At 48.9% G+C, this 18,110-nt stretch overlaps 1 protein-coding gene across 1 annotated transcript in view; it reads right to left on the reverse strand.

The window, feature by feature from the left end:
- Nucleotides 1–12,827, reverse strand: part of LOC142475009 (serine/threonine-protein kinase 17A-like) — a 70,190-nt gene extending 57,363 nt beyond the window's left edge. The window contains exon 1 of the mRNA XM_075581106.1: nucleotides 12,657–12,827. The gene's annotated coding sequence lies outside the window, so the exon portion shown is untranslated. The remainder of the gene's footprint in view (nucleotides 1–12,656) is intronic.
- Between the last annotated feature and the right edge of the window lie 5,283 nt (nucleotides 12,828–18,110).

The raw sequence follows: 18,110 nt of genomic DNA on the forward strand, positions 1-18,110 counted from the left end.
CTGTCCCACACCCACAGTCTCTCCTACCAACCATGGTGTCCAAGCACTGCCATCTACTGTCCCACACCCACAGTCTCTCCTACCAACCATGGTGTCCAAGCCCTGCCATCTACTGTCCCACACCCACAGGCACTCCTACCAACCATGGTGTCCAAGCCCTGCCATCTACTGTCCCACACCCACAGTCTCTCCTACCAACCATGGTGGCCAAGCCCTGCCATCTACTGCACTTATTCCCTCACCTGCTGTCTCTGCAACTCTCTCCAACATACCGCTTAGATTGTAAGCTCTGCGGGGCAGGGGTTTCCTTTCCTGTTTTCTGATCTTATTTGTCACACTTATTGTACTAGTATTATTATTATAATTCACTTGGACAATGCAAGTTACCCCCAGGGGAACACGGGCTTCCAACCGGGGGGGGGGGGGGGCTGGAGTTCTAAAAAACATGAAACTTGACCGTAAACTGATCGTCGTTGGGCAAGAGCGGAGAATTACCAGAAGGGGTGGTGGGGTTGGGGTGGGGGATGTAGGTCAACCCTGGGAAGAATGAGGAATTAAAAAAAACAAAGTAACGAACATACAGTAGGACAGAGATCGAATCGGCTGCAAGGGAAGGGATAGAACGGACACAGCTGCTCATGAGGTCCCCTCGTGCTGCACGGGGGTTATGGACCCTACTGAGCACGCACGGCCTCCCTATCAGCCCTCCTATCTGCTGACTCTGCACTTCGTGTCCTGCACAAGGTGTTTTAAACAGATGTGGATATGCTGCACCGAAGGCGGCCGGCCTTGTTGGAACTAGTCTGTGGAACACGTTGAGGAACCCGGGCGGAATCTAACGCTACCGGCTTTTTCCCCTGACAGGGCAATCAAGCGTTCTTAGGAGTGGAAACGGAAGACCTCCCCCGCCCCCACCATCCCCACCCAGCTCATAAGCCCCTCGACCTTGCAGATGGCAGGTCATTTAGAAACGGGCGGCATTTCCTACCAGTTTTCCCCCCTCCCCCCCCGTGTCACTTCAGGTCGCCTATTCAGAACAAAATAAACTTTCTACCGTGGCTGACAAGCACTCACTCCATCTACTAAGAGTAATTGTGGGGGGGGGGGGGGGTTCTTTTAAAATGGCGTCACCACCTGCAAAGGAGAAGGTACACAGTACGTCCAATCACACGACATCGTGAGATCCGAGGGCAGTTTTGCTTTTCCCATCTCCCACCAAAAAGTATCCGGCCGCTCCTCCTTCTCTTACCGGGCACCCCAAAACTGGAACAGTCTGCCGGAGACTCTCACAGCCGCCACCAGGCTAAGTTCTTTCATAACTAAAGCCGTCTCACATTTTAATCTGGTCTGTAACTGTTATATACACCTATAATATATATTATCTGTAACTGTTACATACGCCTATAATATATATTATCTGTAACTGTTACACACGCCTATAATATATATTATCTGTAACTGTTACATACGCCTATAATATATATTATCTGTAACTGTTACATACGCCTATAACATATATTATCTGTAACTGTTACATACGCCCATAATATATATTATCTGTAACTGTTACATACGCCTATAATATATATTATCTGTAACTGTTACATACGCCTATAACATATATTATCTGTAACTGTTACATACGCCTATAATATATATTATCTGTAACTGTTACATACGCCTATAATATATATTATCTGTAACTGTTACATACGCCTATAACATATATTATCTGTAACTGTTACATACCCCTATAACATATATTATCTGTAACTGTTACATACGCCTATAACATATATTATCTGTAACTGTTACATACGCCCATAATATATATTATCTGTAACTGTTACATACGCCTATAATATATATTATCTGTAACTGTTACATACGCCTATAACATATATTATCTATAACTGTTACATACGCCTATAACATATATTATCTATAACTGTTACATACGCCTATAACATATATTATCTATAACTGTTACATACGCCTATAACATATATTATCTGTAACTTCTACATACGCCTATAATATATATTATCTGTAACTGTTACATACGCCCATAATATATATTATCTGTAACTGTTACATACGCCTATAATATATATTATCTGTAACTGTTACATACGCCTATAACATATATTATCTATAACTGTTACATACGCCTATAACATATATTATCTATAACTGTTACATACGCCTATAACATATATTATCTATAACTGTTACATACGCCTATAACATATATTATCTGTAACTTCTACATACGCCTATAATATATATTATCTCTTACTGTGCATGCAACGTCTTGTATATAATGTATAACCCGCCTCACTTAATGTAACCGTGTATTTGTAACCATGTATCTGCCATCATCCCTCTGTGCCCAGGACAAACCTGAAAACGAGCGGTAACTCTCAATATATTACTTCCCGGGAGCACATTTTTATAAATAAATGAATAAATAAGATACAGGGCTGCGATGAATCATGAATACATTGGGATTACCCACTCATGATGGCAAGGGAGTTAAGTTGGACGCGTTTTTTAGACGGTAGACATGTGGTTAGGTGCGCCAAATGTGGTTTCACTGTAACGCAGCTTCGACATATGTCGCTTGCTTGGTGGGACTGCAGTATTGAGCGACATTGTACAGCTCAACCCCCTTATAACGCTGCGCTTGGGGTCCAAAGAATCACACCACGTTATAAGCGAATCGCGTTAGAAATAATGTAACATTGTATGCATTGTACAACAAAGTATTTAAGACGCCAATAACCGTGTGGTAAAGTATTCATACATACTATAAATTGGGAGCCACGCGTGCACCGCGATATAAGCGGATCCGCGTTGTAACGGATCGCGTTATAGCGGGGTTGAGCTGCATCAACAGACACCATCAAAAACCCAACAGTAACACAGCAAAGGCATCCAATGGCATGACGTTGCCCACTTGGCATGGGTTCATGCCCGTAGCACTGGGAATGATGGATGGTACAGTAGATGTACAGTTTATTTCTTCATCGCTTGACACTTCCTCGAGCTGTCCACAGACGACCCCTTTTCTCAGACCGTTTCCCCCCCGACATCCACCCTGCGGAGGACACCTCTGAATAAGCATATTCTTCCCAAAGACAGCAGGGGCACAATGGAAGCATTGAGCCGGCCTGGTTTCGCAGCTCGAGCCTAGACAGCGCTGGACGGCGCGTCACGCGCAGGACACTGGTTCGATTCAGTTTTCCATGGGGGTCCGCCGGCTATAAATAGGGCGCCAGATGAATGGTCGTTGTATTGTTGTGCTCCGAAGTGAGGGGGGGATAAACGGCGGGTCGGAGAATTTTATCCCTGGGCAAAACTGAACAAGAGACCATGTAGCCGTCGTGTCTATTAAGGACAAAATGCCATTGGCTGTGCCAAAAATGCCCAGACTGTGTGTTTTAGCTTTAAAAGGTCAGTCCCACACGGGGCCAAACGGGCAGTGACATATTTGAAGGGTTAAAGACTCGGTCCCTAAAGTGGCATATTTAGTGTGTCAGTCCCACGTAGGTGCAATGGGGCCTATTCACTGGCGTGTGTAATGGGTTAAAGAGTGAGTACCATATATAGTACTAAAATTGTCTAGTGACAAGCGTAATGGGTTAAAGGGTCGGTCCCATGTTAGACCAAAGACAGTGTTGAATGGGTTAAAGACGCAACCCAAGTAGTTTTAAAAAAAAAAAGATTTTTTTTTTGTTTTAATATACGTCGCCTTTAATGACCTTTATTGAAAATTAATTACTGAAGCTGCCGATCGATTGGTTCTCCCGTGATCGATCGGCAAAATCCGGCTTCCGGGGGTTCACTAAATGGCCGCCTTTCCGTTTCAAATCATTCCTTCAGTCAGCGTAACTCAGCAGCTGCAGTGTAGCCTTAGGCATTGATTATAGTGGAGGCGCGCTCGCGACAGAGCGCAAGGAGCCGACGCGCGCGCTATACTCGCAGTCATATTACTAAGGTAACACTGTCTATTGTTACAGCTCGCAGCTCAAACTGCTGGGAACACTGGCAACAAATGGTCACAAACAGGAAAGAGTTACAAAGAAATATTAAAAACAAGAGAACAACATAATAAAGGGGATTTCCTTCGATAAATATATCTCAGACTCACTATTGTTACCCAAAATCACTTGAAATAAACGAATAATGGTCATTTCAGGAACCCAATATCTCACTGATTTCGGGGTCGGTCTCACTGATTTATGGTCAGGGTCAGTCTCATTAATTTGGGGACAGTCTCGCTGATTTTGGGGTCAGTCTCATTGATTTGGGGACAGTCTCACTGACTTGGGGACAGTCTCACTGACTTGGGGACTTGGGGACAGTCTCACTGACTTGGGGACAGTCTCACTGGCTTGGGGACAGTCTCACTGACTTGGGGACAGTCTCACTGACTTGGGGACAGTCTCACTGGCTTGGGGACGGTCTCACTGATTTGGGGTCAGTCTCTCCGGGGCAGAGATACTGTTTCCTATCATACGCCTGTACGTCTGACACACACATCGTATCCTAATTCTCTGTATTAAGTATAAATACACACGCAGACATACTGACTCAGATAGCCACATACACACGCTGTTGGAAAATAAATGATATCTAGACTGAACGCGAGGCAGCCCTTGGAATAAAAATGCCTGGAATATTTCGGGAGCAGTAACTGTCGCTCACGGTGAAAGCTCGCACTGTTTCACAAGCGCAGGTGGGCTGCCAAGAACGTTTCACGGATATTGATGTGTTGGTTGTCTCATCAGATAAAAATAACGCGCCCTAAAGGCGTCAAGTCATCAGAAAGACAAGGGAATGGAGCAAAACATATTTCGGTTTACGAGTCATGATGAATGAATAAAAGGCAGGAAATACCAATAGTTCCCTAAATTACAAGTCGAGGCACAACGTGTGTGGTCGGACGGACATTGGGAAGATAGATAGCGAGAGAGCTGTTTGGCTAACGGGCACATCGGCGAGCGCAATATCGAGAGAGTTGATTGGCTGATGGCACGTTGGTGAACACGACATCGAGAGAGTTGATTGGCTGATGGCACGTTGCTGAGCATGATATCGAGAGAGTTGATTGGCTGATGGCACGTTGGTGAACACGACATCGAGAGAGTTGATTGGCTGATGGCACGTTGCTGAGCACCACATCGAGAGAGTTGATTGGCTGATGGCACGTTGGTGAACACGACATCGAGAGAGTTGATTAGCTGATGGCACGTTGCTGAGCATGATATCGAGAGAGTTGATTGGCTGACGGCACGCTGATGAGAGTGACATGGAGAGAGTTGGTTGGTTGACAGCACATTGGTAAGATCAATATCGAGAGAGTTTTTTGGCTGGCGGCACATTGGTGAGCGTGATATGGAGAGAGTTGATTGGCTGACGGCACATTGGTGAGCATGATATCGAGAGAGTTGATTGGCTGACGGCACATTGGTGAGCAAGAGATCGAGAGAGCCAATCAGGGCCATGGGAGGTGACAGTGTTGAAGGAGAGAGAGAAATTCAAACTGACCACTGGGAATTGCCTCAGTTGGGGCAGGGCCCAGTTTCCTTCGTGGGCCGGCTGGTTAAGTACACAGAGGTGTCACTTGAATACCTTACATTATATATACATAGGGGAAACACTGCTACAGAGCACACAGTATCAGCCATTTTAGCCCCAATAAAATACTATGCCCACACCTGGGCCGCCATCTTGACAGGCAGGGGGAAGGTCTGGGTTTAACCTTTAACACGGCAGCCATTTTGACCCAGACGTGTATTTTTTTCCTGATGTTGACATCTTCAGTTGTACCTGGCGTAACCATGTCAACACGCACACGCAAACTAGGAGGCATGGCAGATTATTACGTCAGACTAGTAATCACACGGTACTTCATACCGGGAGCAAGCGTTCCCGTTTACCCGTTTAAAAAAAGAATGATATAATCTGAACTGTTATGAGAAATATATATATATATTTATATATATACACGATGGTTGTAATTTGTTTTAAGGTAAAACTTCTCTGGAAATAATATTTGATATATCGGGGTTTTCCCAGGCTGAACCTTTATTCAGTCGAATTCTGGAGATAACGCAGCGTATAATTCTCCGTGTGCGAATACAGCTTTTCTAACAAAGATCCCCTCATATCTATTTAACCTCAGTAATTGCCCCCTCACAACTATTTTCCCTCAGTAATTACCTCTCATATTTATGTGACCTCAGTAATTCTCCGATATATCTATGTTACCTCAGTAACTGCCCCTCATATCTATTTTACCTCAGTAACTGTCCCCTCATATCTATTTTACCTCAGTAATTGCTCCTCGTATCTATTTTACCTCAGTAACTGCCCCCTCATATCTATTTTACCTCAGTAACTGCCCCTCATATCCATTTTACCTCAGTAACTGTCCCCTCATATCTATTTTACCTCAGTAACTGCCCCTCATATCAATTTTACCTCAGTAACTGCCCCTCATATCTATTTTACTTCAGTAACTGCCCCTCATATCTATTTTACCTCTGTAACTGCCCCTCATCAGTAACTGCCCCTCATATCAATTTTACCTCAGTAACTGTCCCCTCATATCTATTTTACCTCAGTAACTGCCCCTCATATCAATTTTACCTCAGTAACTGCCCCTCATATCTATTTTACTTCAGTAACTGCCCCTCATATCTATTTTACCTCTGTAACTGCCCCTCATCAGTAACTGCCCCTCATATCAATTTTACCTCAGTAACTGTCCCCTCATATCTATTTTACTTCAGTAACTGCTCCTCGTATCTATTTTACCTCTGTAACTGCCCCCTCATATCTATTTTACCGCAGTAACTGCCCCCTCATATCCATTTTATAGATAAAATGGAGTGAGGCCAAGGAGAGGAGGAAACAGCATGGAGCCGAGAGAGGCGTGTGTGTCTCTCGAGCACTTTGCACCTTTCAGTCCAGTATTGTCGGAGAAGCCGCCTGCCAACCCTAAGCCTGCGGCACGTGGAGACAAAGTGACTTGCCCACGGTCCCACGGGGAGAGATAGGACACCGGGGGGGGTTTATGAACCAAAGATTCACCCACTTCCAAGGCTGCAGCATTACCAGCGCGCCACTCCTCCTGCGCCCCGCGCCGATATGGCGCATTCCGGCTCTCGCTGGGGTATTTGCACCTTATACAATGTTTTCAAAACCCCCGAGGCATGAAGCAATGTCACAAACCAGGGCGCCAGGTGAGGCGCAATTTGTACCAGCGCTTGTTATTTTCGTGGGGGTGGGTTGTTTTGGACCGGTTCCTAGTTAGGCCTCCCCCCGGCGCCGACACCCACTCACCCCCCCCACCCCCCGCCCAGAAACACGAGCCGTAGAAAAAAAAAAAGTACAGGAGTTAGAACAAATTGTTTTTTATTGGAGCGAGACGTTGCCTCCCTGAGCTGCCATTCCTGTTCTGGCGTGAATATGTACTCCTAGTGTTACATCACTAATTACAGCCAAATGCTGTGTTCACCGACGCGCCAGCGAACCCGCGCAAATGAAGGCGGGCTCCATGTAGAGCAGAAATCCCCCATCCCAAACCCTATAAATCGGCTGCCATTCCCCACAGGGGGGTGTGCTGTGAGGGGCTGCGCCAAGACGCAGCTTGTAATGGCGGCCGTGTCGCGGGTTTCCTGAGCCCGTGCGGGGGGGGGGGGGGGCTGCGCAGTTAGGAAGGTCCACCAAACTACGCCTTAGCAGGAGCTTCCCGCAATGCTTGCTAGCCGCAGCAGCAAGGCATTGTGGGGCGTGACTTTGGAAGCACCCGCAGTGAGTGACCAAACTGTGCTCTCTAAGGCCCAAATCTCTTCTGCCGTCTGTGTGCAAGGCACCCCCCAGTACGTTAAGGTGGGTACAAACGTGCCCTTCCCCATTACCTCTTAGCTTACACTGCAGCCAGGGATTCTGGGTAATGACACGCAAACGAGCACTCGGCGTGCGTCGCCTTTTGCTTCTTATCCGTTGTGACGCGGGATCCCCCCCCCTGTAAGCTTCGGCCGCCCGCACGACACAGCCTGGTGCTAAAGAAGTGCAGAGCCTGCAACCCCTACCCACAGACAGCTGTTTCCACCTTACATGCGATTGAGTTAAGCTGCGCGTCTCTGCTCACTCGCCACCGCCAGCTCGGGACAGAACAGCAACATACAGTAGAACAGGGGGCCCCAGCTTTGCACAAAGCCAAACCATGAAGTTACTCGTCCCCAGCGAGGAGCTGGTTTAAATACCGTGTATAGATAGCACCTAAACCCAACCAACTTCTTCAATGACGGCATTCACAGGGGGAAGATTGCTGCATGTACAGCATCGTCATCACGCCACCGGTACCCGAGGTCCTACCCCCCAAAATAGCAGACAGTAGTTCCTGAGGAATCTGGGCAGCGCTTCTTGGAAACGGGGAAAACAGAGCAAAACAAGTTTGTTTGTTTTTTTAACATTTTAATAAGTGCCACATGGCGATCCCAGGCACAGAGAATAAAAACAGACAGAATAACTGTGCTGATGAGATTCTGGTGGGTTTGTACTCATTTTCATTATATGTTGTTGGGTGTATGTTTGGCTTTATTGATAACGCACCAACTGTGTACTCGGCGCTTTACAAAGAGAAGACAGCACAGGAGATTGCAATGCAATAAGTGCACAAACAAAAATCAGACAGCAGGAAGCCCCGCAGAGCTTGCAATCTAAGCGGTATGTTGGAGAGAGTTGCAGAGGCAGCAGGTGAGGGAATAAGTGCAGTAGATGGCAAGGCTTGGACACCATGCTTGGTAGGAGAGACTGCGGGTGTGGGAGAGTAGCCAGGAGTCCAGGCTGTTGGAAGGCTATTAGAGAGGGTTGGGGTTCCTTACAATGCATCTAATCTCAGACGCGCTATTAGAGGGGGTCGGGGTTCCTTACAATGCATCTGATCTCAGACGCGCTATTAGAGAGGGTCGGGGTTCCTTACACTGCATCTGATCTCAGACGCGCTATTAGAGAGGCTCGGGGTTCCTTACAATGCATCTGATCTCAGACGCGCTATTAGAGAGGGTTGGGGTTCCTTACAATGCATCTAATCTCAGACGCGCTATTAGAGGGGGTCGGGGTTCCTTACAATGCATCTGATCTCAGACGCGCTATTAGAGAGGGTCGGGGTTCCTTACACTGCATCTGATCTCAGACGCGCTATTAGAGAGGCTCGGGGTTCCTTACAATGCATCTGATCTCAGACGCGCTATTAGAGAGGGTTGGGGTTCCTTACAATGCATCTGATCTCAGACGCGCTATTAGAGAAGGTCGGGGTTCCTTACAATGCATCAGATCTCAGACGCGCTATTAGAGAGGGTCGGGGTTCCTTACAATGCGTCTGATCTCAGACGCGCTATTAGAGAGGGTCGGGGTTCCTTACAATGCGTTTGATCTCAGAAGCGCTATTAGAGAGGGTTGGGGTTCCTTACAATGCATCTGATCTCAGACGCGCTATTAGAGAGGGTCGGGGCTCCTTACAATGCATCTGATCTCAGACGCGCTATTAGAGAGGGTTGGGGTTCCTTACAATGCATCTGATCTCAGACGCGCTATTAGAGAGGGTTGGGGTTCCTTACAATGCATCTGATCTCAGACGCGCTATTAGAGAGGGTCGGGGTTCCTTACAATGCATCTGATCTCAGACGCGCTATTAGAGAGGGTTGGGGTTCCTTACAATGCATCTGATCTCAGACGCGCTATTAGAGAGGGTCGGGGTTCCTTACAATGCATCTGATCTCAGACGCGCTATTAGAGAGGGTCGGGGTTCCTTACACTGCACCTGATCTCAGACGCGCTATTAGAGAGGGTTGGGGATCCTTACAATGCATCTGATCTCAGACGCGCTATTAGAGAGGGTTGGGGTTCCTTACAATGCATCTGATCTCAGACGCGCAATTAGAGAGGGTCGGGGTTCCTTACAGTGCATCTGATCTCAGACGCGCTATTAGAGAGGGTCGGGGTTCCTTACAATGCATCTGATCTCAGACGCGCTATTAGAGAGGGTCGGGGTTCCTTACAATACATCTGATCTCAGACACGCTATTAGAGAGGGTCGGGGTTCCTTACAATGCATCTGATCTCAGACGCGCTATTAGAGAGGGTCGGGGTTCCTTACAATGCATCTGATCTCAGACGCGCTATTAGAGAGGGTCGGGGTTCCTTACAATGCATCTGATCTCAGACGCGCTATTAGAGAGGGTCGGGGTTCCTTACAATGCGTTTGATCTCAGACGCGCTATTAGAGAGGGTCGGGGTTCCTTACAATGCGTTTGATCTCAGACGCGCTATTAGAGAGGGTTGGGGTTCCTTACAATGCGTTTGATCTTGATCTGATGCTGAGAATTTATAAAGAAAATGAAACTCCCCTATTTTCGAGTCGTGCTCGTTTCCTTCTCTTTTATCTACGCATTAATGAATTAACGAGGCCGTGCCAATCACCTGCGATCCTTACCTAGCATATTTTTTGCGTAGGGTGTACAGGAAATAAGAACCCCCCCCCCCCCCCCCGTTGTGAGGCCCAGTCACACATCTCAGACAGGTCCACAACACTGCCCTTTCCCGATTATCTCCCAGCATGCAATGCTTCCACTGGGGATTCTGGGTAATGACACGCACGGGGTGTGTGTGTCCAAAATTCCACTGGAATCCCTCCGTGCGGAATCCTTATGGGGCACAGTCCTTTCTCGGAGAGAGGGGAGGTTAAAGGGCAAAAGTTCTTCTTGCAAGAACAGGACCGTCCCAACATTCCAGCGCGAGGAGGACGCAGCCTGCTCCTGTTATTTGTTTCATTATGCATCAGGTACATCTTGTTCTTTACAGCACCCGCAAAACACTGACAACAAGGTGCGTTGCATAACAGCACAGAGTATGTCACTGACGGCTCTCTATCTCTGTGTAATTAAAGCTGCAGGCCAAGCAATAGCCTACGCGTGATTTTCTTTTTTTCTTTAATAAATCAGTGCTGTACTGTGAGAAAATGCTTGTAGCGTTTATTTTTTATTTTTTAAAACGACTCTGAATGACATTGTATTATAATGTAACAAGCATTTTTTGTTTCCGTAGCAACCATTTACAAAGTCACATCCCCTTTCACTTCTGAGGGTTGGTGTTCCTTACAATGCATCTGATCACAGACGCGCTGTTAGAGAGGGTTGGGGTTCCCTACAATGCATCTGATCTCAGGCGCGCTACTAGAGAGGGTTGGGGTTCCTTACAATGCATCTGATCTCAGACGCGCTATTAGAGAGGGTTGGGGTTCCTTACAATGTATCTGATCTCAGACGTGCTATTAGAGAGGGTTGGGGTTCCTTACAATGCATCTGATCTCAGACGCGCTATTAGAGAGGGTTGGGGTTCCTTACAATGCATCTGATTTCAGGACGCGCTATTAGAGAGGGTCGGGGTTCCTTACAATGCGTCTGATCTCAGACGCGCTATTAGAGGGGGTCGGGGTTCCTTACAATGCATCTGATCTCAGACGCGCTATTAGAGAGGGTCGGGGTTCCTTACAATGCATCTGATCTCAGACGCGCTATAAGAGGGGGTCGGGGTTCCTCTGTATGTCACATAGGGTTCCTTAACCAAAAAAAACGTTGGGTAACCCCTGCTTTAGATTCAGTACCTGGTGGCGCCCCCTTGAGCAGCAATGACTTCAACTGCGCGTGTCCTGTACCTGCTGGTCGGTCTCACATCGGGTTTTAAGGAATTTTGGCCCATTCCTCCTTACTGAACTGCTTCAGCTCAGCGACATTTGAGGTCTTCCTTGTATGGACAGCAGCTCGCTTCAGGTCCTGCCACCGCATTTCCATGGGGATGGTGAAGCCCCAAATCCTTAGAAATGGTCTTGTAACCCTTTCCAGACTGATGGGCATCAATAACTGCTTTTCCCGAGGACCTCAGATTTCTTTTGGTTTGTGGCATGACGAGTTTCCACACCCCTGTACGGTGAAGACCAAACTCACAACGTTTCGGGTCTTCATATAGGGTGGGGGCCTCCCAAACTCACCCCTGAAGATCTAATTATTTAAACACCTGATTCTAATTACCCCCCTTTCATTTAGCTGATAAGGCCAGGGGTTCACTTACCTTGTCACACACCCGGACTCTTCATTACCTATCGTTTGTCTAATTCCTACATCATTTTGTTTCAAAAGACATGGAATTGGTTCATATAAACCCTATGGGATATTTAAGAAAACAGTGGATTTTCCGTTATTATCATTGGGGGTTCTCAAACTTTTTCTCGCCCGCTGTATATACTAAAACTTTGCAATTTAGGATTTTTAAAAGAAAAGTTACATTGTCCGGAGGGGTTGAGGTGGGGAAAGTTCTTAATCTTTTCCTTTTGAGGCAAACAGCTTAGTCAACACAGAAAGTGAAGCTGCCAGGAGGAGAAGTCGCGTCATTGCTGAAGGCAGCCGTAGAAGCAGCGACAAATTGTGCCGGGTTGTCAAGAAACGTATCGGCTATGATGTCATCGCGGGCCCCCCGCCTTGTGACATCTCAAGTGACTTCCCACCAGACGTCGGCTGTCAGCCCATCCGTCAGTTTCCCGTGATCCCCCAGCGCTACATCGGGGCGCCTACTTCCGGACTTACCGATGCGGAGTTCGTTTGGCCGCCCGCGATGGGTAATCCTCACGGGTATGATGGGTACGGAAGGCATTTGTAGTGCCGGGGGAAGGGAGACCCTTCCCCTCAACTCGAGTCATCTGTCCTTCAGGAGTGGGGCAAAGTGTGCTGAATATGAGTTAGAATGAGCATATTAACGAGGTATTTCAGGTGTGTTCAGTTTATGTTCTCAGGTATTTATCCACCTGTTGTATAAAGGAGGGTGGAGGTATATAAGCCTCTGTCACCCACCCTCCTCCACCTCTACCTTTCTCCCCCTCCTCTCTCCACCTCACTTTCTCTCTCCTCATTCTCCCCCCCCCCATATTTCTCTTTCATTTTGCCCCCTTTTCCTCTCTCCCCACCTCCTCCTCACTTTCTCTCTCCTCATTCTCCCCCCCCCTATTTCTCTTTCATTCACCCCCTTTTCCTCTCTCCCCTCCCACCCCTCCTCTCTCTCCCTACCTCCTCCTCACTTTCTCTCTCCTCATTCTCCCCCCCCTATTTCTCTTTCCCTCGCCCCCTTTTCCTCTCTCCTCTCCCACCCCTCCTCTCTCTCTCTCTCTCTCTCTCTCCCTCCCTCTCTCCCTCTCCCTCTCCCTCACTTTCTCTCTCAGACACTAAAAAAAAGTTATGGTGGGTTAAAAACAAAAGTGACAATAACCCTCCATCTCTGTAAGCCCAGGCCGTGCAGGGAAAGCGGTGTCAGGCTGCGTCCGTGGAAGGACAGGCCGCGCTGAGGCGTGCGGACGCTCCGCGCTGAGACCCTGCATCCTCAATGAGGATGCCTTGAGAGGGGGCTCACGCGAGCGCCCGCAGGCGTGCTGAGGAGTTGGATTTTTCAGTCGACAGGCAGAGCTGTTTTTCAGCGCGCCGTCGGCTGAGAACATCCAATCACAGCACAGCGGCGTCAACGTCACGGCGCCGTGACGTCACTGCCCCGTCTCGCCTGCATGTGCATGAAATCGCTCATGCTCCATCCTCTATGGACGCAGCCTAACGCAGCACGCAGAAGCTTATTGGACGATCCCACGTTAAAGTGGGCAAGAAGCAAAAAGAGTCACACCGTGCTCATTTGCATGTCATTACCCAGAACCCCTTGCTGCAGCGGAAGCACCGCAGGCTAAAAGATAACGGGGAAGGGCGGGGTTGCGCACACTGACAATACAACAGCGAGGAAGCTTTTGTTTACCAGGGTAATTTAGGGCCACGTCTGTTAAGCAGTGCTACGTCACAAGACACCCTTTCCGGAGGCGCCAGAAAACCGCGCCGTTTTGGTACATCTTGCGCTGTTTATATTTTAGGACAAAAAGCTCGTCCCTTATGTCACCGGGTCCGACTCTTCTAAACAGAACCAATGAGAACCCTGCAGACTATTCCTCCAGCGCAGCCACGAATTCCCCAATGTTGTGACACCGGTACCAGTTACATCATTAGAGTAACGCTTCAGCAAAAATAACAATTTAATGAGCACTCATGACTATGAATAGCCAAGTGAGAGTGGGCACCTGTGTGCCAGTCCCAGAAGGTCCACCCTGAGGTCTTCCGGGCGCAGAATTGGGGAGGATTCCGGTACAAAGGAGATTTTGCTAACCCCTCATTACACCGGGGTATTAACTTCCCAAATGCTTCGTTTTGGGGGGTTCACGGTGCTGTTCCCTGCCCCCCCCTCCTCGTCCCCCCCAAAATATTACTCATGGACTCAAGGCCGATTTCCCCTTATACCAGTGGCTTCCAAGGCCCACCAATGGATCACTGAGGCATCTGTGCTGAAGCAGGGATGTCCTTACAAGCCCGGACCGGTTAGGGGGTTTCTTGAAGACTGCAGATGGTAACCGCTGCCTTTACATAACCTACACCCGTAGCATTGTCACCACTCAAAATGTGTTGATCCGTGGCTCACCTGGAGGCCCTACGTGGATGGGGGTCATCCGTGGCCCACTTCATAATTATTATAAATGCACTCAAATCAGTGGCTCACGACCGCAGCCCTCAAGAACCCCCTTCGGGTCCGGTTTTAAGGATATCCCCCTGCTTCAGCGCAGGGGTCTAAGTCATTTTGACCAAGTCATTGATTGAGCCACGGGAGGGTAAGTGTGTCTTAGTGTTACTCCCGCCCAGCCCCCCCCAACCCCCCGGGAAATAGGGGTTTCTGCTCACGCTGGGGAAGAGAGGAGAGGGGGAGATAACGCTACGTTAGTCATATCACCTCGCTGCGGGGTTACACCCACACCCTGTAACAGCGCTATATCAGGGTCTGGGTGTGAGTAACGCCACGGCTAGGTCTAACCTAACTAACGTAGCGTCACGTCCCCGCGGTATCCTTACCGGGCGTTAGTGGGTGTGCCACGTGATGATAACGCCTCACTGTGGGGTTACACCCACACTCTGACCTAACTAACGTAGCGTCACGTCCCCGCGGTATCCTTACCGGGCGTTAGTGGGTGTGCCACGTGACGATAACGCCTCACTGTGGGGTTACACCCACACTCTGACCTAACTAACGTAGCGTCACGTCCCCGCGGTATCCTTACCGGGCGTTAGTGGGTGTGTCATGTGATGATAACGCCTCACTGTGGGGTTACACCCACACCCTGACCTAACTAACGTAGCATCACGTCCCCGCGGTATCCTTACCGGGCGTTAGTGGGTGTGCCACATGACGATAACGCCTCGTTTCCATGTCGTTATCACTAACGGCCGGTATAATGAACGCTACGCTCTTTACCGGGGAAAACGCGGCTCAACGTCACGCGATTGTCCTTTGAAGATATACGCGGTTAGAATCCACGGGGACGCAAAGCGAGGGCAACGCCTCGTTACCGCAGACTAATAGAAGACCAAAGTGCAAACAAACAACAAAACCGTCGCCCGGCGTCCCTGCACGAAGCCGCGGAACGCGCGGGATCCGTGGACGGGGGATTCCTACGATGCAGCCACACGCGTTTCCCCCCCCCCCATTACAATATTCTTACACGCCACATTTTATGTCAAAAACCGGCACCGCAGGAATTCACCGGTAAAAGTGCGAGATCAGGGCGACGACATCGCAGGAGGGAAAACAAACTCAGCTCGCGCGCTGTATACTTTGCTGGCGCCCGCGCGGTTATTTTGGACGCGTTTCCACTTGAAAGCGCTTCTCTGAAGACGCTCTTTGTCCCACGGAGACCACGGCCGCCAGAAACCCCCCCAGCTCGCCAATTTAATGAAACACTTTATTTATTTTTTTATAGCCAACTGCATTTTAAAGATCCGATCTCTTCCGCGCGAGGGAGAGAAATATTTGAGGGGAGGAGGGGAGGGGGGAAGGTGGAATAAAATGCTCGGTCCCAGTGATGGCGTTTCTTTCTAAATGTAGTAGTAATCTCAGTGCCGGATTATTCACCACCTCCTCTGCTGGGAAGCGATTCCAGGAGTCCACCACCCCTTTGAAGAAGTAACTACCCCACTGCCTCCCCACCCCTCCTGCGTCAGAGAACGGTGAGCTCTTGTTCCAGTTCTTCTCTCCCTCAGAAACATGCTTCCCCCCTATCCCCCCCCTTCACTTCCTGGCGTATCTGAAAAGGGAATAGATATTCCTGAGTGGACGGCTCCATCTAGTGGACGTTCAGAGACAATGAACCCCTTCCCTGCCCGATACCGTGCACATGAGCGATTAACCCCTTCCCTGCCAGATACTGTGCACATGAGCGATTAACCCCTTCCCTGACAGATATTGTGCACATGCGAATTAACCCCTTCCCTGCCCGATACTGTGCACATGAGCGATTAACCCCTTCCCTGACAGATACTGTGCACATGCAAATTAACCCCTTCCCTGCCAGATACTGTGCACATGAGCGATTAACCCCTTCCCTGCCAGATACCGTGCACATGAGCGATTAACCCCTTCCCTGCCCGATACTGTGCACATGAATGATTAACCCCTTCCCTGCCAGATACCGTGCACATGAGCGATTAACCCCTTCCCTGCCAGATACCGTGCACATGAGCGATTAACCCCTTCCCTGCCAGATACCGTGCACATGAGCGATTAACCCCTTCCCTGCTAGATACCGTGCACATGAGCGATTAACCCCTTCCCTGCTAGATACCGTGCACATGAGCGATTAACCCCTTCCCTGCCAGATACTGTGCACATGAGTGATTAACCCCTTCCCTGCCAGATACTGTGCACATGAGCGATTAACCCCTTCCCTGCCAGATACTGTGCACATTAGTGATTAACCCCTTCCCTGCCAGATACTGTGCACATGAGCGATTAACCCCTTCCCTGCCAGATACGGTGCACATGAGCGGTTAACCCCTTCCCTGCCAGATACTGTGCACATGAGCGATTAACCCCTTCCATGCCAGATACTGTGCACATGAGCCCTTAACCCCTTCCATGCCAGATACTGTGCACATGAGCGATTAACCCTTTCCATGCCAGATACCATGTACGTGAGTAATTAACCCCTTCCATGCCAGATACCGGGCACATGAGTGATTATAATGTGAGAGGGATATATGTGTATATATCATATATAAACAAGAGACACCCCAACCCTCCCCCCCCCCACCCCGCTATCCGCTATGAAAATCTCCTTTTACAGCCCTGTGTCTGCCCCCAGCATTCCCTTACTGCGTTAGCTTCTACCTCCTCTGCCGGGTGCGGCGTCCGCGAGTCCACTACCTTTTGAAGAAGTACTTCTCCCTGCCCTGAGCCTCCCACCCCTCCTGTGTCAGAGAATGAGCTCTTGTTCCCGTTCTTCTCTCTCCCAGAAACATGCTTCCCCCTCCTGCACACTGCACCTATGTGAGAAGTAACATTGATATTCCTGAGATGAGGGCGCCATCTAGTGGATGTTCTGAGACAATCTCATTCCCCCCCGCCACCCCCCGCCACCCCCCGCCACCCCCCGCCACGTAATGATTAACCCCTTCCCTTCCAGATACATTGTACATGAGTGATTAACCCCTTCCCTCCCAGATACATTGTACATGAGTGATTAACCCTTTCCCTCCCAGATACATTGTGCATGGGTGATTAACCCCTGCCCTGCTAGATACCGTGCAAATTAGTAATTAACTCCTTCCCTGCCAGAAACCATGCTCATGAGTAATTAACCACTTCCCTGCCAGATACCCTGCACATGTTTAATTTACCCGTTCCCTGCCAAATACCATACACGTGTAATTAACCCCTTCCCTCCCACATACATTGCACGTGAGTGATTAACCCCTTCCCTGCCTTATACCTTGCACATTAGTGATTAACTCCTTCCCTGTCAGATACCATGTACGTGGATAATTAACACCTTCCCTGCCAGATACGCGCGCATGAGTAATTAACCCCTTCCCTGCCAGATACCGTGCACGTGCGTTATTAACCCCTTCCCTGCCAGATAACGTGCAAATGAGTAATTAACCACTTCCCTGCCAGACACCATGCGCATGAGT

Source organism: Ascaphus truei, unplaced genomic scaffold, assembly GCF_040206685.1.
Source record: "Ascaphus truei isolate aAscTru1 unplaced genomic scaffold, aAscTru1.hap1 HAP1_SCAFFOLD_1052, whole genome shotgun sequence".
Classification (NCBI taxonomy): domain Eukaryota; kingdom Metazoa; phylum Chordata; class Amphibia; order Anura; family Ascaphidae; genus Ascaphus; species Ascaphus truei.